At 44.7% G+C, this 26,036-nt stretch overlaps 1 protein-coding gene across 3 annotated transcripts in view; it reads left to right on the forward strand.

Moving 5' to 3' along the window:
- NEDD4L (neural precursor cell expressed, developmentally down-regulated 4-like, E3 ubiquitin protein ligase) overlaps positions 1 to 26,036 on the forward strand; it is a 300,190-nt gene that overhangs the window by 79,457 nt on the left and 194,697 nt on the right. For all 3 annotated transcript variants that reach the window (XM_006913704.2, XM_015590804.2, XM_025048101.1), the window contains one exon: positions 11,648 to 11,721. The gene's annotated coding sequence lies outside the window, so the exon portion shown is untranslated. Of the gene's footprint in view, positions 1 to 11,647; positions 11,722 to 26,036 lie in introns of those variants that run through there.

Raw genomic sequence — 26,036 nt, forward strand, 5'->3', positions numbered from 1 at the left:
AGTGTCATAATGTTGAGTCATAGTGAGCTTGAGATAAAATACAACCCCGAAGGTCCTCCCTGCCCCCGGCCTTTGATGCTCTCCCACCCTGTTTCTTCAGTCCAACTCTTCGGCCTGGAATCTGGCAGCTCGTGCACACGGCACTGTAAAACCATCCCGTGAGATGTGGCCCATCACCCATTTCGATAAAATCTTTTTGGATTCTCATCCACTCGTCTGACATTTTATCCAGTTGTGTATATCAACTACAAATTGGATTAGCCTACCATCAATATCCCCATTTAGATTTTCCTGGCTCACAGTGTTGCCCCAGATAGAGCTAACTCCCTGGAGTTTCCTGAGGATCATTCTTTGGATAGGAGTTGGCAGCTGAGTCCTATCTAACTTTTCTATTGGTTCACCTTCATGTCAGCATCTTCTCTGGAAGAATAGAAGGTGGTTTGGCCAAAGTCCATATATATTTAATAGGCAGCATGCCTTGGAGCTACTGAACTTATCAGAAAAGTAAGTTTGCATGTCTCATTCTTTAGCAAACCTTAGCTCTAGATTGTTTTCCTTTTCTAAATGCTCACAAAATGTTTAGTAATTCACTCTAAAACTTTGCCTTGGATTGATGTCATTTTTTCCCTCAGTTATTCATTCCCCCTGAAACGTTGAGTGCCCTGCTCTTTGCTAGAGTTCAGGAAAACTGTGCTGAGTGAGCTAAAAGATTGCTCTGTGGCTCTCTGGCCTTGAGCAGTTGCACGTGAACCATTAATCTTGTCACTCCCCGTGATCTGGTTTCATCTTTAGGCATGATAACTAATTCAAAAAGCAGTGACATTAAAGGGCGAGAGGAGAAATAAAGGGCAGTGTGGGAGCTTATTGTAGGAGGACTTATCCAGTCTAGGAGCCCTGGAAAGACATTTTCAGAAAATGTGATGTTTAAGCTGACCCCTGGAGCAGCTGTCCCCAATCTTTTTGGCACCAGAGATGGAGCTCCTATGAGAATCTAATGCCTGATGATCTGAGGTGAGGCTGAGGCGGTGATGCCAGGGGCAGCGAGTGGCTGTGAATACAGATGAAGCTTTCCTAGCTGGCCGCTTGCCTCCTGCTGTGCGGCCCGGTTCCTAACAGGCCATGGACCCGGAATTTGTTTGCAATCTGTTAGTTGCGTTTCACTGAGGACAGAGCCTGAGAATGGAAGGGGGGCAGGCCAACTGAAGCGCAGGAAGTAGAAGCCTCGAGAGGGTTCTGTCTGCTCCTATTCTCTGAATTTGGGAAGCAGCGTTAGGAGTCATCCTGTTGTGCACATGAGCACGGCATGTGTTCGAATAATCTAACTAAGCCTTTGTTCTGAGTACACGCTCACCACGCAGCCTTCTGATTGGTTGTGAATTGCATCTGTTTGGCTTGCCCACGGAGTGACTGTGCCAGTCCTTGGCCCTTCAGAGCCACACAGCAGGCCGTTTTCACATTGTAAAATCTAAAACTTGGCCCTGGAATGAATGATTAGCTTTGTTCATGTGCGTCTTCTCTAAGATAGTGGGAGCCCTTGGCACACTGACATGAATCACGCTTCTGATCCTACTTGGTGAGATTCGGGTCTGGGACCACAGACTCCGCCCCAGAGAGTGTCTCTAGGGCCCTGGTCAGTCCCTCTGACACCCAGACCTCTTCCACTTCCTCCTAATCATACTGCATATTCCACCCTGAAACCTCACGAGAGGTCTGAGTTATGAATGCCATGAAAACTATATTAGAATTTAGATCTTGAGCTATGATTTTTGGCTTCCAACAAAGTGCCATTGTTTATTATAATCATTTTTAGAACTATAAACACAAGATAATTCTTGTCTTAGTGATCTTGGAGGACTCTAAAAATGTTTCCTGTCTTATGATTAGAAGTTTGAAACAAAAGAACTATTGATAAATGGATTGTTTGAAGACCGTTTATATGGAGTTTTACCAACTCTTCTGGTAAAAAGGGAATTTTTAATTAGTGGAAGAGAGTGACTATGTCCTTTAAGCTGGAACTCTTGCCAACTCATTCAGTTTCATGGACACCATTCAATGGCATCTTTCTCTCCCCTCCTCATAATCACTGAACTACTGTGGATTCTTGGCTTTCGAGGATTTAACATTTCTAACTGGGAGGCACTCTTAAAATCTGTCTGCACGTGGACGAATCTGCTTTCTTGTGTGTTAGACGTGAGGCCCGTGGGGGTGCACATGTCCCTTAGGATATGACTGACACTAGTCACTACCCGCTGCTAACTCCTCAACCTACCACTGACCCCTAAGCCCGCGTGCTCGCCCATGTCTTCCTCAGGAATGTATTTTCTAGGCGAGATGACATAGAATAGTGTCATCGGCAAAGAACTTGGAATGACCACCTGGGAAGCTATGGCACCACTCTATTAAAAAGTCAGCAGACACGTAATATTGTCATTGAAAGACACATAATGTTGTCATGGAAAGAAATGTAATACTAGCATTTTTATAACATGGATCAAAACAATATTTAGTTGTCGGGGTGGAGGGGGAGGTGTGAGAGAACCTGTGTGATTGATTCAGTGCCGGCCGTGTGGAATGGGCACCGAAGTCCTCACTTAACTCATCTATAGATGCTCGGAGCCGCCACAGAGTGATGTATGACAAAATCAGCGTTATCATAGGCTAACTGATAGACACGAGAGTTAAGTTCCTGTGGCATCTCATCAACGTTACCATGAAACGTGATTGAATGAAACAGTGTTATTTGAGGATCTGCTGTATTGGAATTGGCAGAAATCTTATGGGTGCTCTCTTGGGATTCTGTCGGAATCAGGACTTTCCTCCCGTTGTGGGGCTGGTCTGTCTTCACAGGGCTCCCTCCAGGCTGTCTTCTAGGTGGTCAGCTACTCCCATTCTTCAGCTGAGTTTAGTTCTCTTTTCCTACGAGCCCTTTCCCGCTGAATGTTTTCCAATATGTCAATAATTCTCTCAGAGGGACCAAGAATGAACTCTTGTTGGGATTTTACCTCTGCCCTTGCCTCTTGGATACTTTTTCTGTGACAACTGTGCAAGTCTTAGCAACCTTGTTTATGATATTGGCCTGTACTGGACTTAGCTAAACTCCCAGATCTTTGTCACACTCTATTAAGTCACCGTCACCATCACCATCACCATCACCACTGTTTCTCTGTTTGTATAATGAGTTTTAAAATGACTTGGTGCAGGAAGACTGTACTACACTTTATAGTATTTGCTTTCACAGACTTTACAGCTATTATTTTATAGGCACTTAATTTGTATGCCGATCTTTAATATTTCAGAAGAAGTCTTGACCCCAGAACATGTGGTTACAGTAAAACCCATCTCACTGCCAGATAACTGAATTCCTTAGTTTAACTCGTTTCAGTTATAATTGGGTTGGGAATAAGGGCTCCTCCCTCCTTCCCTCCCTCCCTTCTTTCTTATCTTCCTTTCATAAGAGTGTGCTCATATCCCGCCACATTCTTGCATGGAGGTGCTGCCCCTTGAGCAGCACTATCCAATAGAACTTTCTGTGATCGTGGACTGTGAGACTCTCGAGCCCTGGAAATGTGGTTGGTGTTACCAAGGAACTGAATTTTAATTGATTTTAATTAAATTTAAATAGCCGAATGTAGCTAGTGGCTACCATATTGGACAGTGCAGCCATAGAGCTCAGTTGAGAAAATGAGACTTACCTACAATGAAAAAAAAGGCTACAGTGATTTACTATTTAAGTGCCAGAATAAATGACCAGTCTGAAGGGAGGCCCAGAGGAAGGCACCGGGCATCCCCCACGGGGTGTCCATTGCTGACCTCTGTACTGACCTCTGGTTTCTGACTTCCAACTGCCTCTTGGACGTCTCTGTCTACACACTGGGGAGATAACCTCAGATCAAGAAGCTCAAGTTCTTTTATTTTCCTTAGCCTCAAACCTACTGTTCTTCCTTGATTTTCTATCATCTAATATCATCAGCACCCACAAACGCTGAAACCGGAAACTTGAGTTGATGTCTTCTCCTTTTCCTTGCAGAGCAGAGCCAGTCTGTCACCAAGCCATCCTGGCTCCCCGCTCCCCCCACCGCCCCGGAATAGCTTTGGAACCAATCCCGTGTTCTCCATCTGACAGACAGTGTAGCCTAGCACGTAATTAGTGTCCCTACCCTCTCTGGACTTGTCCCCCCTTCAGTTTGCTGTCACCAGTGAGCCTGTCTATTCACCTGCTTGAACATGTGCGCCCTGCACAGCACGGAGGATGAAGCTAGGCCCCGGCTGCTCTCCCCTCTCCCACCCCCCTGCACACCGACTCTCCATTTTGAGGTGTCCTCATGCTGCTTCCTTTGCCTGAAAGCTCGTTCCTCCCTCTTCCTCATTCTTCAAGGCCTGACTCAAATGTCCACTCATCTGGGGTTTTCCCCAGCTTTCTGGCCTATTTCCTTCATCCCACCCCACCCCTCGCAGGTACATTAATTTCTTCCTCTTCTGAGTTTCTGCACAATACCATCCATTGCTGTTATTAAACTTACTCTATCATCTTGTAATTACGCGTGTATGTGTGCGTGTCTGCTCCCCTGATGCGCAGAAAGTGAATTCCTGGATTTCTGCCTTCTTGAGGCCTTGTACTGCTTTCAGCACAGGGTCAGGGCTTGTGGTTGAGTAAGTGCATGGACCCGAGCAGACCCCTGGGAATGAGTAGGAGCTGTGTGGGAAGGTGCAGGGAAGAGGGGAGTGTGTCGCTGTGAGGAGCACAGGTCGTTGGGGAGTAAAGCAGGACTTGGTGAACCTTCAGAGCCAGACCAGGCCGTTTCAGTTTGATCCTTTTGTCCATGGGGAGGTCCCTCTGGAGCAGTGGGACATTTTAGAGAGATCGGACTAAGGAAGTGGCAGGTGAATTAGGATAAAGAGAGGCTGGCAGCTGTGCAGGGTGGGACACATCGTAGGTGCTCAGCAGCTTCTGGAAGAAGGAACAACTGAGGTTTTACGATAGTAGGTGATGGATAACATGAATGAGGCTGTGGAATGAGGAAGGGATGGATTTAGAGTTGTTTTAAAGGCAAATGGAAGTGTCACAGCTGATCTCTAATGTTAATCGTCAGCGTTTCTGGAATTTAAAAAAAATTCATGCTTAAGGTCATGTATCCCAAGTTTTCTGATGTTTTCTCCATTTCAGATATTGACTATACTTATAGGGCATCAGAGGCCAGACTTCTTAAAAATGTTACAGCCGTTGCACTTACACTGAGCAAATCATCAAGTTCTGTTAATTCTGCCTTAAAAATACCATGCTTTTTACATGATAGAAAACACGGACCATACTCTTTGACTCTCTGGTGTCTTTTCCTTGTATAGAAATATGGACCCTAATATGTAGGAAAATCTCAACTTAGCAAGAGAGAAATTAGACCTCAATTATTATACTGGATTCTCCAGGTGTATTAGTTATCCACTGCTGTAAATAAATTATCCCCAAACTTAGCAGCTTAAAACAATAAACATTTATTTTCTCATAGTTGCCGTGAGTCAAGAAATCAAAAATGGTTTAACTGGGGTGGTTCTGACACATCATTTCTGGGATTTAGCAGGAAAAGCTTTCTCATGAGGTTGTGTCAAGGTGCCAGCCAGGGCTGCTGTCATCAGAAGGCTTGACTGGGCTGCAGGACCCAGTTCCTCACCACGTCGACCTCTCCTCTCATAGGGCTGCTTGAGTGTCCTCACGACATGGCAGCAGCTGGCTTCCACTAGAGAAATGTGTGTGTGTGTGTGTGTGTGTGTGTGTGTGTGTGTGTGAGAGAGAGAGAGAGAGAGGGAGAGAGAGAGGGAGAGAGAGGGGGAGAGGGGGAGAGCGAGAGAAAGAGAGAGAGAGAGAGAGAAAGAGAGAGAGAGAGGGAATCTACCAAATCCTAGCAAAAAGTAAAAGCACAGGACCAGATGGCTTCACCTGTGATGACCTAATCTTCAAAGTCACACACCATCACCGCCTCCACATTCTGTTTATTAGAAAGAAGTCGCTAAGTCTCAGGTAAGGGAGGAGAAATTAAGCCCCACCTCTTGAGGAAATATCAAGAGCTTGCAGACTTATTCTAAAACCACACAACATAATTTCTGGAAATCAGTCACCTTGAGCATTAAAATGATTGATTCTTGCCCTTCTTATTTGTTAACTTTTCCATTTGGCATAATAATAGCCGTGATCTCACAAAGGTTGAGAAATTCAGGTTGCGCAGAATCCTATGTTTCTGCAGTTTTTTCCAGTACTCACATCCTTGGGACTTCCACTTGTTTAGAATAACGCATGTCGGGCTGATAGTGGTGACCAGCTACAGTGGGTGGGCCTGGGGTTGGGCTGTTCGTTGTCATCACCGTTAGCGGAGCTTGAGCTGGATGTTTTCCATTTTATATCTTGATTCTCACCACACACATCTTATGTCTCTATTCCACGCCTGTATTATAAGTATATTTTAGGTATGTGTACGTCGAATCTCCACAGTTGCTCATAAGCCCTTGAGGGACAGAGAAAAATGCATCTTATTGACTTCTGTGCTCTTCCTTTCTGCTAGCACGTGTCTTGAACATAATAGTCACCAGTATGTTTTTGTTGAATGTGTAATTAGAAGGTGAGAGTGGAGAACTGAGAGAGAAGAGTTGGGAGGGGTGGCAGCAGCGTTAGATCGAGTAGCCCATCAAGCGAGTGAAGAAGGGTAAAGGTTTGGAGAGTAGGAATTGGGGTGGAAAAGGCAGAAGGCCAAGAGGTCAGGGTATAGGATATAGCAGTAGTTGGAGATGATTAGAATGTGGGACGGTAGGATGGTGTAGGAGATTTTAAAAAATGTATAGAATAGCATCTTGTCTTGTACTTGGGGCAAGGGAAGGCAGGAATGGGAAGATTAATGATATCTACTGTGTAGCAGATATAGTATGGATACTTTTTTACTTTTTTTTTTAAGCAACTGAAGTTAATTGACATACATGTAACTTAGATATTTCAGCGGCACAAAAAATAGTGATCATCTCATTTAACCCAGGGAGTGTTTACCGTGAGCCTGCCCATATTAGGGGTGATAGCTAGGAGATAAAAATACTGTAGAATATGGAAGGTAAATACATAAATTGATTCAGAGGAGAATGATCAAGATGTACAAGTTCCTGACTTAAGACTTCCTTGTCTACATGGACAGCTGGCATATGTGACACCTGGGATCATAGTAGATCCTTCTGGAGAAAGAACACTATCTCCCAACCCAGATATCATCTTTTTTTTTTTTGAGATGGGGGAGATCAGCTGCCATTGAGAAGAATATGGATTAAATATAGAGTTACCTACACTAGGCAGATTCCTAAGGGGAAAGGTAAATTTTAATATTTCGTTTTTAGTTGGAATTTGAGATTTATTTTACCATAGGATCAAGTTTGATAGATTATATAATAGGTTTTGTGGGTGGGTGTGGGAATCTGATAACCACTTATTCATGGGTTGTATGAGGAGTCTCGTCTGCGGGGTGGCAAACAACTATCTTACAAACGAGCCTTCAGAATTCCACCTGTTTATAAGTTGGGACTTTCTTTATGCCACTCACGGCTTAGGCACCCTATCTTGTTTTTATGCCTTGATGAAGAATTAGAAAATTAAGGCGGAAAAGAAAAACGCATGTCAAGTGCAGAGAATCATTTCTGTTACGTAATAACAATGCAGAACAACAGAGTAATAGCAGAGAGACAGAAAGCTATGAGAGCGAATGTCTGTGGTTCTTCAGCCGCCCCTCTTCGCTGCTGCGCCTTCTCCACATTGTACAGTTCATCTCCGAGTAATATTTTCATTGTCATAAGCCACCTTAGTTAAATATTTAATTCTGCCGGAGTCGTAACCAGGAACCAAACTGTAATGCATTTTATGAAAGTAATAAAATGCTTCAGAAAGTACAGTCACTCAGCTTGGGGCCCATTGCATCTGATAAATTGGTCACACACCTGGTCACGTGTTTCCTTACAGAATGACGATGGCTGCTTATCTGTATGCAAGCTTGTTATTTGGAGGAAACAAAGATAAGTTTTTGTGGTATGTCTGAACCCCATGTGTAAAAACTATTTTTATAGAGTAACATTCCTCCTCCCCTGCACTTAACTTCAGAGAGAAGTGGATTTCCTGTAACAGCTGCTTGTAAATAGTAAGCGCTCAATAAAAGCCCCTCTCCCATTCATCTCCCAGCTGTTGCCTACGTATTACACAAGAGAACCCTTTTCATGTCTGCCAAATAAACAGCTCTCTGCCTTTGTGAGTTGGCTAAAATATAACTTGTAGGTTTGTTTTTCTTGGGACAAAAGGTTTATTCATTTTAGAAATACAGAAGACTGCTTTCTAAACCTACGGTCTTAAATTGTTCTTTTTATTCCCTTGTGTATTTTCTGAAATTTCTACACAAATTTAGTTTCCAAACAAAAATAATTAATGTTTCAAAAAGGAAAAAGCAGATAAGTAAAAAGAGGCTATCCATTAGAGGCAATCGTTGTTATCATCATCCTTTCTAGATCTTTTCCTGTGCATATAATTGATATTTATGTTAAAATGAGATTATATTGTATATGATAAGCTGACTGCTAAAGAAACGTCAATGGGAGTAAACAGTACAAGTCTATTTCCAGGGCACTGTCTGGGCAGGGTCAGTGGGTGATGGTGGAGGGGGCCCGTGAGGTGGGGGATGTGCCCTGTTTCTCTCTGCTCCTTTCATGGAGCAGTTTTTCCCTTCTTGGTCTTCAGGATCTTCTCCACTGAGCAGGAGGATGGGGAGAGAATGGAGGATGGTGAGTGGGAGGGTCTGTGAGTCTGGAAATGCGCACATCATTTCTGCCCCCATCCCACTGTCCAGAACGAAGTCACGTAACTGCACCGAACTGCAAGGAATGCTGGGAAATGTAGTCTAGTCGTGGGTCCAGGCGGACTGGGAAAACAGCTTATTCAACAGCTTGCTCACCTCTAACTCAGTTGTATAAACCGTTTTTTGAAACATTCGTTTTTAACGAAATAGTTTCTTTCACACCTGTTTCCGTACCCTAAATCTGGTCACCTCTCCATCTCTACCCACCGTGAAGCCCACTGTCTCTTGCCAGGTGTCTTTCTAATCAGTCTCCCTCCTCTGTTCTCCTACGGTCCATTCCTCCACAATAACCCACGCGGCCTTCCAAAAATCGTGGTCAAACTTTGTCACTTTCCAGCTTAAAACTTTCCGAAGGTGGTTGGAATAATGCGCTCTCTGCACTGCCTGAGGCTGGTCTCTTGGGTCTCTGGCTTCACCATCCTGTGCTGGCCTCTGACTCCCTCTGCCAGCCCACTACCTCCCCGCAGGCTTTGGTACTTGCTGTCACCCTGCGCGACCTCTCTGTCCCCCATCACCACCTTCTGTTTCCTTCAGGTTTCAGCGCACGTGCCTCTCTAGAGAACTTGCCCGGCCACCGGCCGTGAATACCCTCCCTTCCTCCCTCTGCCTAGTTGCTAATATTTGACTGTCATCTTGTCATCAGAGCACTTAACCACCATCTGAAATGACTGCTTGCTCGTTCGCATTATATATTTATGTTCTGTCTGTCTGTCTTCTAGACTGTGGGTTCCTCGAGGCGGGAATTCCATCTTACATCTGTACCCCCAGATAATGTGTCTGGCACAGGGTGCTGGATACTTAGTAAATAATTATGGAATGAATGAAGGTCTTTACAGATCCTCACACATTTTTAATGGCAGTATTTTAGCCCAGTGCATGGAATTGCTATAAATGTTTAGCTGTCTGCTTTTGAGAGACTTTTAGAATTCTTTCAATTAAAAAAATGCTTTGGTGACTATCCTTTTAGCTGGTTCTTCGGTTTGTTTGTTCACCTCTCTGTGCTTATTTTCATAGGATTAATGCCTAATGAGAATTTGTTTAGTGAAATGGTGTATGTACAAAATGCTAAGTATTCAGTAAAGCATTTAAAATTATTGCCATTATGTATTTCCATTTGCCCTCTAGACTCTCCTGATCATTTGCCCATGTAGTGAAAAGACCTTGTATAGTGTCTTCCCACTAACACCTGCGTGTGGGCTGGCGGGGTGGGGCGTTTACCTCTATGGCTGCATTCCTAGATCTCAGAACAGGTGCTCATGCTTCCTAAATGAATAAACCAGTTTCCATAAACAATTTCAGCTATTCCTTTACTTAAATTTATTTTACTCATATAAATATTCTCTGATTTTAAAATGGATGCCTTTGGAAAGTAGGTCTGTCTGCTCCATGTAAAAACATTCACCTAACGTTAATGTAAACCTAAGGGAACCAGGTACTAGCTGTGCTTATCCTATTCCTTAGAATCCAGGCTTGATTGAGCCCCTGTCCAGTTTGTGGGAAGTCCAGAACTCTGCCCAGGATTTCTGAGAAGTCCAAGGGCTATGAGACAAAAGATGGTTTCTTACCAGAATTCTTGTTTTCTGCTCTGTGACTTGTGACTATATCTTGGTTTCCATCCTAGACACAGCCCCTTCTTTAATATTTAGGTTTTCTTTTCCTGACCTAGGTTTTGACTAATCATCTTGGGTAGATGAATTTTATATTAGTTCTCTCTCCCTCTTTAGGGCTTGTGTCCCTGAAGGCTCCATCCCTAGCCATTTTTTCTTCTCACTCTTTTTGGATAACTTCCCAGTGACCTCTAATTGTAACTAATAACTATCAACGATACGTGGATAACTTCCAAGTCTAACCGAGACTGGATGTCTCTCCCATTTATCAATTTTGTCATTTATTTTTTTTCCAACTGGTTGTTTCATAGGCTCCTTGAATTCAACTTAATCCTCTATTTTAATTTATGTTAACAGATAGTGACCCAAACTGAAAACTTGAGAGTTATCCTAGACTCCTGCCTGCCACCTTCCCTAAGCCATCTCATCTATCCTGAATGTCTCAGCCTTAAATACTTCTCTAACCCATGCCCTTTGGTATGATGCCACCACAGGGTCCTGTGCTATTAGTCTCCTTGTCACTCTTAGTTGACCACAAACATATTCATGTCATATTTCAAGGCCTACCTCAATGCTCAGTGTACAGGAGTTGCTTAGAAAATATTGAAATGAATGAATAGCACATGAACAAATGAATGAATGAATGATTTTTGAGATGGTTTGGGATGATTTCCATTTAGCATTATCTTTTTAGTTTTTTTTTCCTGTATCTGATGAGTTACCTTTGTAGGTCAGCATCAACATTTCGAAATTGTAATGTCGAAGACATTTTTTACAACATGAAGTTCCTTTCTGTCTCAGGCCACACACACACATGTATAAACTTCAAAGGAAGAATTATTTATTAAATATATGGTACCTCGTTGCCATTGGGCATTTACCTAGGTGGTTTCGTATGTGGGATTGTGTTCTTGGTACAACTGGAAAATATTTCCTTTCAGTGGTAGAAATAATCGACCTGCATGACCTAAGTTGAATTAAACTTGTGCTTCACCTGAATGTTCTCAATTTCTAGGGCCTTAAGAATCTTGAGCCGGAATGTAGCTTTTTGAACTTCTGTGTGAGGAAGACTTGCCTCCTTGAATTGGTTTGTTCTGTATCTCAGTATTTGCCTGAAGTGATCCACTGAAGGGTCCACTTTTTAAACTTCTGTTTTTTTCCTCCTACCTCCAACAGGAAGAGTCACGTATTCTGAGAGTGAAGGTGGTTTCTGGAATTGATCTCGCCAAAAAGGACATCTTCGGAGCCAGGTATGTTTGCTTTGTTGTTTTGTACGCTTTGAGGTTTTTTTGTAGGCTTGTTAACTCAAGCACTTTTCAAGATCAGGCATGCATTAGGATCACCTAGAAGGCCTCTTAAAACAGATATTGCTGGGCCCCACCTGCAGTTTCTGATCCAGTAGCTGATGCTGATGCGGCTGGTCCACGGGCCACATTCTGTGCAGGGGCCTAGGCCTCGTATCACATTAGCCATCAGGAGGCTAGTCCTTCACATGGGTTGATTTCGTGAGGAAATTAGATTCTCATGTTTTTGTTTTACACGGCGCAAAAATCCAGTTTGGGAATAAATCTGTGCTCATTTTAACATATTTATTTAAAAAAAATCTCTAGCTTAGGGAAGCATAAAAGTGTCATTTTGTTCCTAGGAGAACAAGATATTCTTTGGCATGTATAATCCGAATTAAGAGATTTGATAATTTGGATGCTTTTGGTGATTTCTGTGGCATTTACAGAACTATAAGGAGGGACGCAGCCTGAAATTTCTGGGTGTTTTAGTTTTTTCTTTATGAGTGTTATACTCGATATTCGTATAGTATCTTTAAACCCTTTCTTCCTGTTGGCTCCCTGCATTGCGGTGCGTTACGGGGTGGACTGGTAGCTGGGTGAGGTTAGGGCCACTTAGAACAAGATTTGAACCAGATTTTGAAGAACAAAGACCCTTTGAACTGTAGACATAGAGGAGGCATTAGATGTTCTAGTCCAGCTTTCCCGTTTTCTGGTTGACAAAGCTAAAGTCCAGGTCACATACACCAGTAGTGCTACAACAGCGACTAGTCCAGGCCTCCCGTCCTCTGCCCGGTGCCCTTCCACGTTGGGGACGGTGGGGCTTAACCACAAGGGCCGTGCTGGCTGCTCTGGGAGAGTTGCCTGTTGCTGGAGTCATCTAATTATGACACTGGTTTGTCCTGGGAATCCCCTGCTCTGTTCCCCGTAGCGGCTCCCTGATTTCAGGGCCTCAGCCTGACACGGGAGACCCTTAGTCACGAGGCCTCTTCCTGTCTAGCTCATTTCACCTTCCTGCACACCCAGAAGAAGGTCTTTCTGCTGTTGGTAGGCAGACCTCTTTATTTCCTGTCCTGTCATCACGCGCAGTTTTCACGTTGTCCATCAAAGAAATCAGTAAGTTACTGAAACGGCGCCTCGAGAAATTACGAAGAAAATAAAATCGATGCATGTCGAATACCAGTGAAATCTTTTAAAAAATTCCCAAACTTATGTGCGCCCCAAGTGACTAGGTGAGGGTTAGCTAGCTGAGTTATTTCACAGGAAAGCTCACACACACAGAGGCAGAGGCATCGGCCTGAGCTGCTGGTGATGTGGGAGGGGGAGCGGATCCCATCTGCAGGCTTTTTCGTATTTGACTGTGAAGCCGCTGGGTGGTTCACCACGCGCCTGTGCTTGTGCTCCAGTATTTCGCTCGTCTCTTACCAAATGAGAAATTTATTGGGGACGGAGATTCTTACTTTACAGTATCTTCGTGCCACTGCCTACCATTCAGAGCAGGAACAAGACTGGGCAGATTGGTTTTCCATTTTACACATTTACGCGCCTGCTGGTAAACTGTGCTCTTACGTCAAAGATGCCTGTTGCTTGCCCTTTTCTCTTTTCAATGAATTTCGTAGTTTTGAAGGAAGAATTTAGATTTGGAAATTTTCTATGATTTTTAAATTTTGATTGTTTTTTGTTGTTTTATCCAAAGCCCTTTATAAAAAATGAAATGGCTTCGGATTGTATTTTGATTCAGAAAAATCTGAGGTTCAAATTGATAGTAGAGTTAGGATCTAAATCTTAGAGGAGACAAACAAATCAGAGCTTTGACTTTTTACTATTTATTTGAAAAGCGGTGGGGTCATTTCTCAGGAACAGGGTAGGAAGGAATTACAGATAACACTTCAGGATGTTAATTAGGAAGATAAATAGTGTTGCGTTCAATGGACCAAGTGTCAGAAAATGAGTAAGAAGCTTTGAATCCTAGTTCTGCCGTCCATTTTCTTATTTTGGTAAATACGGCCCACACGTTCCTTCCTGCCCGCTTCCTCCGTCCCTCGCCACCTCTCTCACACGTCGGCTTTCTCTGAAGTGCCATAGTGTTTTCAGGACCTGTTTGCCGATGAGTGAGCTAAAACAGGGCTGGGTGACAGTGCAGGTTCATGCCATGTTGTGGCATTCCACTCTGCAGTGGCACCGTTTAATCACCTTATTTTCTTGCCCAGTGACCTGCGTTCTCCTCCATGTTATCTTGGGCAAATTCCTTAACACCACCTCTGTCACAGGGTGTTAGTGTTAAACAAAGAGGACAGTTTCCTCGGAACTGGCGTGCTGGAGGCAGGTGGCGTGCTGGCCTCCTGGCAGCTCTCAGGTGCCTTTGAGGGAGCAGACGCGGGCGTGGGAGGTTTGGTAGTGCGTGTTCTCAGCTCTGCTGGAGCGACAGCCTTTTCTCTGTACCCTTCAGAACCCCAGGCCAGCGAGCACCCCTTCACCCCCAGCCGTCACTGAATTGTCCCTCCACTTCTGTCCTTTATTCTCCCGTCGCAGAAAAGGGGCTGCATAGGGACTGGAACTCCTGCCTTAACAAAGGTTATGGTGGAAAAGGAAGTTTTCTGGAGAGAGAGTGTTAATGACTTAAAAGTGGTAGAAATCATATAGTATAGACTTGGATGTGTTGAAAGACAGGATTTATGGTCTCTGGGGCTGCTTCTCCTTTGTCGCAAAGGGGGGTTGCCTGGGTCACGTGGCCTGAGGTGGAGGAGGGTAACGGTGAAAGGGACGAGAGGCAAGCATCTAGGTCAGGGGTTGGGGGACTAGAGCACCACACACCGTGTCTGCTGAGTGGCCTCCTTGCCCCTTGGAGGCTGCCTAAGGCTGCAGCTCAGGGGGCTGGAGTTTGTGAGGCCCTCGTCTCTGGGCCTGCCTCTGAGTAAGGGGGATGGCAGTGATTCACCCTTGAGGGGCCTGTACCCGACACGCCCGTCTCCTTTTCTGCTCTCTCCATCCTCGTCCAGCTCTGAGAAAGCAGGATCACTTTCCAGCTTCCTTCCAGTAAGGTCTGGCTTTATTAAAAGAGCCTTTGTTGAAAGAAGATTCGATAATCGAGCCACTGCTCTTCTTGACCATTTGAGCAGTTGGTCTGTGTGGAAATGGCAGGCACAGAGAAAGACGTTTTCATGTGGTCCCCGCTCTCAGGTCGAAGGAGGCCCGTCGTATAATCTGTCATCTAAACAGGGACACGTTTGTCTGCAACAGATGCTAAATCAAATGGGATGTCAGGACATGGGGCGTAAGTGGAAACGGGTCAGCCTGCGTCAGAGACACCTGATCTTTATGATCCATGCTATGAAAAAAATGCTCTGTGATTTTTCTAAAAGTCTTTTTTTTTTTTTTAAAGCTGAGCAAAAGAAAATCTAAATGATTAAAAAAGTAGGCCATGTGTAAATTACCAATAAAACATCAAAAAGGAAGTGAAACTATGTTGAAACACTGCGCACGTAGTGTGCCCATTTCCATTTCGGTTCATGTGACTTTGTGAGATAAATCATGGTGTAGGGGATCAAGGGCACACCTTTGCCTGGGAAGTTCCTCTTGCACCTGTGCTTCTTCCCCATTCATGTTTCCACCTCGGTGTTTGTGGATGGATTGTCACACTCGCCTTCTGAAGTGATGCACGGCCGTCTCCACCCCTCCCCAGGCTCTACCCTGCTGCACAGTGTTTTTGCCGAGGCACAGACCTAATGCACTTGCAGACTACATCAGTCTGCATTCGCCTGGGGAGTAAAGTCCCAGTCTCCTGTTACGACGAAGGCTCAAAGTCCCTGTGGAACTCAGTAGGCCAGGCCCTCTGGTCCTGCTCTCCCCGAGCCCACCCCTGGCTGCTGCCCGCTGGTCCACTGCAGCTGATGGCTCGTTGCCCCTGCACGCAGCACGCCCTCCTTTGCCTCTGTCTCTGCTCCTGCATTCCCCTCTGCATTCTGGAGAATGTACCCCGGCCCCATCCTCACCAAAATCTGGGCAACTCCTGCTTCCCCTTCTTTGACACTCAGCTAGCTCAGGCGTCATCTCCTCTAGTACTCAGGGCCACCCCCCAGCCCCCCGGCAGGTCACTGCCTCTCTTTGGCATTCCCCAACATCTGGAAGGACTGTGTATAGCTCTATCGTTAGAATTATTTCTTTCTCCCAGAGTAGATATTTAGCTTCTGATGGCTAGGATTATATTTTATTTATTTATTTTTATTCTCTGGGCCTAGTACATAATAGATTCATTCTCAAGAACTATTTACTGAGAATGTGAAAGGATTGGGTCCTGATCTGCCTCATCTCTTTCTCCTTCCTCCTTTTCCTCCTCCTTCACTGGAAACTCACCGTTCTCTAAATGCTCCCTGAAAAGTGCTATTTCTTGCCCTCGCTTTTGTTTCCCTCCGTGCTGGAATTGGCTCACATCCTTTCTGGCCTTCTCACCCACCCCTCCAGGCCCAGTTCAGGTGGCCACACCTCTGCTAAGCTCCCCAAACCCCAGCCTCCATCAGCCCCAGCCCAAGAGGACAAAACAGCTCATGTCCCTGGGCTCAGAGGCTAGTCCTGTCTTATTCCTGTTTGTCAGCCCAGAGATCTTGGCACATGGCAATTGCCCAGTAAATTGACTTGAATTCGATAAGTAGAATCTAATTATGGAACGTGTGGCACAGGGTTGCCTGCTGGAGGAAGGGCCTCTCTTTTCTAACTTTCACATACATGCCATTAGCTCATCGGGCATCTCTCTCACCCCCACCCTGCCATCCAGTGGAGGAGCCTTTTGTAATTCTCACAAAAGCTCTGTGTAGACCAGCAGAGGAGACCGGCCTAGGTCTCGGATAAAAGGTGAGCATGGAAGAAAGAGGGTTATGGGCAGCAAGTGCAGAGGCTGGTGTCAGAAGGGTCTTGGGGAACCAGTAGCATGGCAGGTGTGTCGTGCTTTCTTTTTATCTATTACAGTCAACATACAATATTATGGTAGTTTCAGGTATATGACATAGTGATCACACATTTATATAACTTATGAAGTGATCACTCCAAAAAGTCTGGTACCCATCTGACACTCTACATAGTTATTACAGTGTTCTTGACTAGATTCCCTGTACTGCACTTTATGACCCCGTGACTTTTTCTAACTGCTAATCTGTACTTCTTAATCCCGTCCCCCTTTTCTCCCAGCACCCCAACCCCCTCCCACCTGGCAACCATGAATTTGTTCTCCGTATCTATGAGTTTGTTTCCATTTTGTAAATTTCGTTTTTTTTCGGATTCCACGTATAAGTGAGATCATGTCTTTCTCTGACATTTCGTGTAGCATAATATCCTCTAGGCCCATCCATGTTGTCACAAATGGCAGGATTTTTCTTTTTTATGGCCGAGTAATATTCCATTGTATATATGTACCCCATCTTTTTTATTCATTTTTCTATCAGTGGACACTTACGTTGCTTCCGTATCTTGGCTATTGCAAATAATGCTGCAATGAGCATAGGAGTGCGTATGTCTTTCTGAATGGTTTCAGATTCCTTTGGATAAATACACAGAAGTGGAATCACAGGGTCATAGGGTAGTTCTATTTTTAAATTTTCGAGAAGCCTCCACTGTTTTCCATAGACTCATGCTTTCTTAAAAAAAAAGGGAAATAGGAGAGCGAATCACAGCTTACGTGCCGGGTGTGGTTGGAGCTATTCACACGGGAGCTCATTCCATTCTCTCAGGTGTCTCGTACAGCAGGTGCTATTGTTCTCTCCATTTTGCAGACAAGGAAACCGAGGCAAAAAAGATGAGACGAGTTGTAAAGTCGATACCTCTAGTAAGTTATAGAGCTATGAACTGAGCGAGGCTTTTAGAGGAAGTTATTTACAGACCGTTTTGAGTGCACACAGGATAGCTGGCCCAGTGCAGGGAACGTGACAGTGTCATTGGATTCTGCCCAAGCTTTGTGAAGAGGGAGCATTTATCTCCATTTTATAGGGGAGAACGTTGAGGTTCAGAGGGATCGTCATCAGCCCAAGAAGAAACAACTCTGTAGTGAGTGCTGGGACCAGACGAGTCCAGATTTATCTGACCGGCCCTCTTTGTGATGCTAGATTAATACTCTTCTTGAATGACAAAAATTCAGCCCTTGATTGGGCCATTGGACTAGATGACCGTGAGGGTCCTTCTAAAACTGGAGATTTGATGACTAGGTATATTTTAAAAGCAGATTTCAAGAACTGGCCATTATATCTGATGGCACCTAACCGAGTTCTTAGAATCGTGAGTATCATCAAGTATTAGATTTAGAATAGATGGACTTTGCGAAGTAAGATCTTTTTTTTTTTTTTTTAACTTAGAAAATCTTTTCAAGTTTCAAGCTGTATTCTTTTCCAGTTTTGCTTGTATCTCAGGACATTTAACCTTTTGCCATAGGCTTAAGCAGTAACCGAGTGGGGTCATTTTAATACAAGTTTTAGATCTACCCTCCCTGCCTTCGGCCTCCTATGACCTGAGTCTTCGTTTGAGGTTACTTGGAATGCATTTGAAGCTGCAAAGCTGCTCCTGAACGCTGAGCGACACCGGCTGAGACGAACCAACTCTAGAATTCCTTGCTTTCATGCAGAAGGTTTCGGGGTACTCATTTCACAGTTGCTCCATTATTTTCGTATGTCAAGCTATTCGCATCAAATGATACCTGTTTGGGTCGCTATCATTTTTTCTTTTGGCAGCCGGCGATTTGAAATTTAAAACACACAGGGACTCAAGGGCGTTGGAGGGGTGTGGCAAAAAACCCTTTGTAGTAACTAGCAAGTGATTAAGTCTGATGGAGACACAGCCGTGTAAGGGTGGCTCTGTGGCACCAGCTCACCTCGGTCCCCATCACTAGATTCAGCATCCCACCGCATTCGCTTCATCTGTTTATCTTGTTTTTGCCGTAGTATTCAAAAATGAATTACAGAGAGACACCGTGACATTTAGCCCCTAAAGACTTCAGCCTGCATCTCCAAAAAACAAGAACATATTCATATATAACCACAATACAATTTTCACAAAATGAACAATAATTGCCTAATGGACTCTGTTACCTACTCCATTATCTGAATTCCCCCAACTGTCCCGAAAATGCCTTTTACAATTGGGCAGTTTAAATCCGAATTCAATTGAGCGTCTCGTCTTGCATTTAGTTGGTAGGTCTCTGAAGAACCTGTTAATTTGAAACACTTCTCTTTCCCCTTTCTAAGTGACATTGAATTGTCAGTAGGTTGTCTTGCTTTTCACACTTGGTGTTTTCCTGTGGTATCATTTAATGCGCTCTTGTTTCTCGTGGGTTTCCCGTATGTTAGAATTTGGATCTAAAGCCTTGATCAAATTCCGTTTGAACATCAGGGACAGGAATGCAGATGCTGTTTGCTCAGGAGGGACAAAATGTCGCCTTGTCCCATAATCAATGGCGCTAAAATTGATCCCTGGGTTAATGTGGGGCCATTCTGTTCCCTCCTCTGTCAAACTACATTTTCCCGCAGGTAACCAGCAAGAAATGGGAGAGGCGATATATTGGCTATACACTGTACACATGTAAATTCAAAACGTTAATTCACTTTTTCTCACAAGGCAGCGGTCCCCAGCCTTTTTGGCGCCAGGGACCGGTGCTCCTATGAAAACCTGATGCCCGATGATCTGAGGCGGAGCTGAGGCGGTGATGCTGGCACTGGGGAGCGGCTGCAAATACAGATGAAGCTTCGCTCGCTTGCCCGCCACTCACCTCCTGCTGTGCAGCCCGGTTCCTAACAGGCCACAGACCAGTCCATGGCCCGGGGGTTGTGGACCCCTGCCCCAAAGGATTAGAAATTATGGTGTTTTTTTTTTTTGCTTTTTTTGAAAACATTGTGCAAAATAAGTCTTCTTTTACTAATGGAGAAACCTGAAGGCAGTAAGTACCTTGAGTCCCCTCACTAAACTGTAAGGACTTCTAGGCCATCACGAGGCCAGAGTTTGCAAACTGTCGGTCCCTGTGGACTCGACTGAACCCACAGGGGTGTTTATTTGGCCCGTGGAGCACTAAACAAAGAAAGAAAAATCTTGAGCCAGTATTGGGGAGATTTCATATTAAAAATCCAGATTTCCAGGTTTCTGGAAAACCTCAGCGATGTACACATACTGAGCCTGTGTCCGTGCAAGGACATGTGGCTGGCAGTGGACTATAGGAAAAAATGTTGTTATTAATAAGTCTGCCAAGATACAGGAATGTCACATATGTTCTATCCTGGGATGGATAATTTATACTATTTTCTCCAGACTTTAACATACAGGGTGATGAAATTTGTTGAAGCTTACCGCTGGAAATCAAGTTTAAAAAAGTGTTTCTTTGTCATAGTACAATGACAAGATGATGTCACAAACAGATATTAAAGAAGGCACATATGATATACTAGGACTTGTGCCAGGGATAGCAGGAGATACAAATTTCAGGAAAATATTCCATCTTAAAAGAACAAACTTCTATCTGCTAAAGATGAATTATTGCATCTATAGCAGAAGTCCTCAAACTTTTTGGAACCAGGGACCAGTGTCCCAAAGAGAATCTAATGTCTGATGATCTGAGATGGAGCAGAGGCGATGATGCTGGCACTGGGGAGCGGCTGCAAATACAGATGAAGCTTCGCTCGCTTGCCCGCCACTCACCTCCTGCTGTGCAGCCCGGTTCCTAACAGGCCACGGACCAGTCCATGGCCCGGGGGTTGTGGACCCCTGCCCCAAAGGATTAGAAATTATGGTGTTTTTTTTTTTTGCTTTTTTTGAAAACATTGTGCAAAATAAGTCTTCTTTTACTAATGGAGAAACCTGAAGGCAGTACGTACCTTGAGTCCCCTCACTAAACTGTAAGGACTTCTAGGCCATCACGAGGCCAGAGTTTGCAAACTGTCGGTCCCTGTGGACTCGACTGAACCCACAGGGGTGTTTATTTGGCCCGTGGAGCACTAAACAAAGAAAGAAAAATCTTGAGCCAGTATTGGGGAGATTTCATATTAAAAATCCAGATTTCCAGGTTTCTGGAAAACCTCAGCGATGTACACATACTGAGCCTGTGTCCGTGCAAGGACATGTGGCTGGAAGTGTCTACTGGCTGCGCCTTTTATATGGGGCTACAGCCCCCACACCCCGTGTGTGCATCTGGCTGGCTTCCCGCACTGACACGGCCCTGAGGCCCCTTGAGGGCTGGGTTTCATTTGGTTCTGACCCCTGCACTGGGTGGCTTTTAGCATGGAGAGCCCACCGCCCGACCTCCCCTCCCCACAGCCCACTCGCCCACTTAGGCTGGTGCAGAGCTCGTTACACTCTGGGGAGTATGTGATCTGCGGGCTCCAAGCAAATCTACAACTCCCTCCACAGGCCTGTTTGAGTGGCCTTTCCTGCCGAGGGCATCGCTGAGAGTCACAGCATCAACACAACTGGCTTCGTATTCTTCTAAAACCCCTGGAACCTTCGAGAGCTCGTGAGGGCCCCAGAGTACCTGACTCTCAGACCGTTCATTCTAATTGTCCTTCTCCCTGCACCAAAAGCCTGAAATGCTGTTAAAGGATATCAACCCTCCCCCAAATAAAAACCTGCTTCAATTGCATTACAACCATACACTCTATCTATTCGTGTTTACCTCCTGGTCTTAGTATGGCTGGATGCAACATCCTCTTAAAGTATGTCAGTCATAGCTGGCACACCATTCAGGCCACCAGATTTCTCAGAGGGAAACATTAGAAATGGCAGATGGGTCAGTACCCAGAGCCAGCACATCTCTGCATTAGGTCCTAAAGCTTGCCAGAGCCATAATAATGGATATTTAGAATGATCTTGAACCGCTCTGCTGTGTTCAAGATCCACTGATTGAGATGCAGGGAGTATCTGATCAGTTTTCAAATATCCCTAAGTTGACTGGTCTTTATGTCCTCCTGATTTTGCCAAAGTAGTGAAGTGGATGGCCATGGTTATGTACTGTTCCCGGTTACTACGAGAGAACCCCTTATCCAGAGCCCCCTCCTTCTCCTTGACTCTGATGCCTGGATAAGTAGGTATCACCTAAGGAGCCTTCGCTCTGCCAGGTTGTTTGACAGAGAGCGGAGGGAAAATTGTCGGATGTCTCGCCCTGTTTTTGTCAGCCTAGAATGATGCTATGGCCCTTGAGTGTACCGGGCCAAGCGTCTGATGTGCGCTAGGCAGATGAGGGTGCCCCGTGCGTAGTAGGCGCTTGATAACCTGTGTTCATCTGTTCAGAATGGAGCCTGAGAAAACTAAAAAATTAAGAAGCAGCCAAAGACCCGTGGGCGGCAATTTAATCCACCCATGTAATTCCACTTCCAGTTGCCAGCGGGGCAGAATCCGAGGACACCTCGCGGGTTGGTGAAGTGTGGATCTTCTGCCTGACTTCGGTGTATCTTGGGCCCCGAACCCTTACCTCTGCCTCTCCCTCGGCTGCCTGTCCTGTCTTCCTCCTTCCTCTCCTTCAGTCCTCGGCTACAGGCCTTTGCACGTGTCCTGCATGCCTTATCCCTACTATCTTTACTCTCGCTTTGTCTCACGGTTTTTCTTTTCTGGGGAGATAGGAAAGAGTATGAGAAAGGGAATGTTGCCAACTCGAGATGAGTCAGAAACAAAAGTATTCCTGAAGGTGTAAGACAATGAAGGAAATATTTGCCTTACAAAAATTGAGCTAACCACCAAGCCTTCAGAGACACAGCCAGCAGGGACTGCAGAGAGGCCGGGGGTTCGGATGACAGAGGACTGACTATTGCTAGGGTTTCATTACCAGAGGAAGGAGGGAGACGCTTCTCTCTCTGTTCATGGTTCCCCTGTGTTTGAGGCGGCGAGGGTGGCTCACCAACCGGTCTCCGTGGTCCGGCCTTGGGGAGGCCTTGAAAATGCTGCTCTCTGGCTCACTCTGCATCTGCACTGACAAAAATGCCCTTATTAAAGGTGAAAATATTCCCTTATACCTAAAAGTAATGCTTTGAAAAAATGTATAATCCAGAACCCAGTTTGGACACACATCTCCAGAACTCTAAAATAATATATTTCTCAGATACAAATCTCATATGTTGAATCATCTCTTCGTCTAAGAAACATTGCCATAGATTTTATAAAGTTATTTCTTTTTAGTGTTTATATTTGGGAGAGGGACCTAGAAAATGAGGTTTAGACTGCTAATAAGATGAACTCAGCTGGCAGGTTCTGGTCCATGGCCTGTTAGGAACTGGGCCACACAACAGGAGGTGAGTGGCAAGGGAGCCAGGGAAACGTCATCTGTGTTTGCAGCCTCTCTCCAGCGCCAGCATCACCGCCTCAGCTCCGCCTCAGCTCATCAGGCGTTAGATTCTCATAGGAGCACCGGTCCCTCGTGCCAGAAAGGATGGAGACCACTGCTGTAGGTAGTTATCTATACCTGGGTCCCTTATCTGTAAAGGGCCAGAGAGTAAATAGCGGAGGCTTTGCAGAGCTTATGGTCTTAGAGCACAGAAGCAACCTGGACGGTGTAGAAACAGACAGGTGTGCATGTTTGCCGGTGGCCATGGGCATCATGTCCCACCCTCTGGGAGTGCAGACTGTTGATTCTCTGCGACATACGTATTTAGAACTGGGAGTGCCAGGATTATTTGGTCATGATATCTAGATTAAACTGTTTCATTGAGCTGCTTGTTGGTCAATGACAGACAAGGAATTTAGCCCGTATTGACTTTTTGGGTGTGGGGGAGTGGGGTTCCTAGATATTACAGTAGCTTTTTATTTTTTTCTTTTCTCTTTAAGGGCAGCATACTTAGAATATAGCTTATGATACTTTTTAGATATGCACTGCATATACAGATGAGTAGAACTATAAAAATGTTTTTGTCTTAGAGAAAATGATTCTCACTGCTCTGTATATAAGTACATGAAAAATAAAATTGAATTTATAGGCATACAAACAGATACAGACAACAATATAAATTGGTATATTGCAATTAAAATAGTGCCTGTTTTCTCTACTATGTCTTAGACTTAAATGACCTCAGTGCAAGTAATGTTTAATAAGGAATTTACAATGTGTAATTCCTCAGTGAATTATTAAAAGGACTGGCATTCCTACTGTATAATATCAACATAAGTATATAAAATCTGCCCTACCTCCAAATGAGTGGGTGCTAACATTCCTACTGGCCCGCAGAGAGGAGAGGGTGACAAACGTGCTTCAAGAGTTGTTCGTCATTATAGGTACATTATCGTGCTTCTCCTGTTAAAGAACTGAGTATTGTTTCAAGTCACTGTTACTTTTATATGCTCGAAATTAGCCATTCATGGTGGGAGAATAGAGGGGTGTTTGGGAAAGAAACAAACCATATTTCAAGTTTGGGGAAAACTGGTTGAAAAATCAAAATGAGTAAATCTTATAACTATCACAGTTTCTTTCCTTTTCGCTAGTGAGAAATGATAGTGTTAGTTGTATATTGTACCCTCCCCGCCGACATGTAAACTTTTGGGAGTTCATTGCGACCAGTGGCTGAAATTTTGTTTGAGTGATTTGAAAAGTTATCTAGACAGTCTGGACAATGAGAGAAATTTGCAAATTCCTCTCTTCCAGAATGAGTTACTGGCTCCCTGTAGTATGATTTCATTTTCTCTACATTATTCAGTAGATAGTCAACCCATGATGGCCTGGAAACGAGAGTCAGATGCTTGGTGAGACCATATAACTCAGGACCTTTCGCGTGCCCGTCCGCAGTTTCTTGGCCTGGAATGTCAAAATATTTGCAACTGTTCTTTCTGTAGAATGGTCTGTCTCAGCAGGTGGCTCTACCCTCTATCTAGGTATCCCAACTGGGGACCTGGGAGTTGTCCTCGGCTCTCTCATCCCTCTGGTCCCCGGCTGGTCTCAGGGTTGGTGTAAAAGACTTCTCAAGTGCTGCTCACATCTGCCCTCTGCTCCCTGACCTTCCACACACACACAGAATTCTCTCTCTCAAAAATAGGCTATATTCCACTACCCTTCAGTGATCACTCACGGCCATGGATAAGGTTCTGGCTCCTTAACTTTGACACGTGAGCCTTCCGTGCAGCCCTCGAGTGCATCTCTTGGCCTTGGCTCCCCCCCCACGGCCATGTTCAGTTCTGTGTTGCCCTCAGAGGCCACACCCTTCCTTCTGCACGCCTTTGCTGGCACCCAGAATGTCCACCTTCTCACCCCTTTTGCACAGCTGGCTTGTCTTTGTTTCCCACAGCCCCTAGACTGCCGCAGGCAGCTTTCCCTGTCTCTGCACCCACCTCGCCCAGGTGTGGGGACCCTCAGCTTTGTTCGCTCACCTGTGCATCTGTCTGCAGTCGTGCTGAGTGCATGGTGTTGGGACTTGCCTCTGCTAGACTCACCCCCGCATCCTTCTGTCATCTCACGTTGGTCCAGGGCCACCGAATCCTTGACTGTCATCATCCCGCCCACCCCTTTTACGCGTACAATCCCTTGGCTCTCCCCCTTCCCTGCCAGTAGGCTGAATTTATTTTCCCTGGTTTTGTACTCTCCCGGTGATTTATACATGCCCACATTTTCTTTACCGTCTGGTTTCATAATTTCTCCTTTATTTTATTGTTCTGTGTGTATCTTTATGATGCTCATTCTTTGTAAGGTGCAGGTTGTAAATTTTAATAATTTCAAAATTCTCTACTAGCACATAACCACATTATTTCTAGCTCCTTTTCCCTTTGAAGTTACCACAATGCCTTTCACGTGAGGAGTGCCTCACCCTTACCCCCTCTGTCCACGATTGTAAAGCACCTCAAACTGAAGGAATGTCTCAGCCTAAGCGTATTGGAGAAATTATAACTCCCTCTGGTGGCCAGACCATCAGGTGCGTTTTTATTCTGGACTGTAAAAATGGTCTTCAAATCTCAAAACCCTTTGGGGTTTTTTTAAAATTAATTTTTAAATTTTAAAAATCTATTTCGATCTTGTCTGTCTTGGCAGATATTTAAACCCCTCTCAAATAGTGACACACAGACAAAAGAGTAATTATACTTTCAGCAATTCCAACTTTTTACACAGTTGGTTTTAAAGTAGCCGATATGTAGCATTAAACTTTATCTCCCCCTTTTTCTTTTCCTCTGTTTACCAAATAATTTCCTAAACTTGTAGAATTGTCAAAATAAAATGCCATGGACTACGATGGCATAATTAACTGATATTGGGAAGAAATGAAATTCTCCAAATCTGAGTACCGTATTCCAAAAATGGCCCCATAAACAAGATGAATGATAATGCATTTTTAGTTTCACTTTTTTTATGGATC

This window comes from Pteropus alecto, unplaced genomic scaffold (genome assembly GCF_000325575.1).
Source record: "Pteropus alecto unplaced genomic scaffold, ASM32557v1 scaffold14, whole genome shotgun sequence".
Classification (NCBI taxonomy): domain Eukaryota; kingdom Metazoa; phylum Chordata; class Mammalia; order Chiroptera; family Pteropodidae; genus Pteropus; species Pteropus alecto.